The sequence below is a fragment of the Schistocerca gregaria genome, unplaced genomic scaffold (assembly GCF_023897955.1).
Source record: "Schistocerca gregaria isolate iqSchGreg1 unplaced genomic scaffold, iqSchGreg1.2 ptg000698l, whole genome shotgun sequence".
Taxonomy (NCBI): domain Eukaryota; kingdom Metazoa; phylum Arthropoda; class Insecta; order Orthoptera; family Acrididae; genus Schistocerca; species Schistocerca gregaria.
The window spans coordinates 1137977-1138808 of NW_026062077.1; positions in this window are offsets into that span (position 1 = coordinate 1137977).

The window sequence follows — 832 nt, forward strand, 5'->3', positions numbered from 1 at the left end:
TCCTTTCATGCAGAATCTTAAGGTCCTAGCTATGTCCAAGTCTCCAGAGCCAGCTATAAAGTCAATAATCGATACCTGAAACTTGAATTGTACTATATCGTACTGGCTATTACATCATTTTAGAAGCTTCATATGTGTTCTACTATGGAGCTTTTAGTGTCTCCACATACCGCAGCAAGCTACATAGCTTTGCAGACGATAAGTACAACCGTTTTAGACAGAAATGCGGTCAATGTGAAGATCTGGCTTTAAGTCGAGTCGATAACAAATGACGAAAACGGACGAATTTCTCAGGTTTTTACTACATATGAACACTTTTCACATTCTCCTGTGCAAATCAGCTGCTAGTCCTCCTTTCATGCAGAATCTTAAGGTCCTAGCTCATGTCCAAGGCACCAAAGATAGCTATAAAGTCAATAATCAATACCTAAAACTTGAATTGTACTACTTCTTACTGTCTATTACATCAACTTAGAAGCTTCATCTGTGTTCTACTATGATGCTTTTAGTGTCTCCGCATACCGCAGCACGCGACATAGCTTTGCAGTCGATAAGTACAACCGTTTTAGACATAAATGCGGCCAATATGACGATCTGGCTTTAAGTGGATTCGATAACAAATGACGAAAACGGACGGATTTCTAGGTTTTTACTACATATGAACACTTTTCACATTCTCCGGTACAACTCGGCTGATAGTCCTCCTTTCATGCAGAATCTTAAGGTCCTAGCTCATGTCCAAGGAACCAAAGCCAGCTAAAAAGTCAATAATAGATACCTAAAACTTGAATTGGTCTACTTCTTACTGGCTATTACATCAACTTAGAACCTT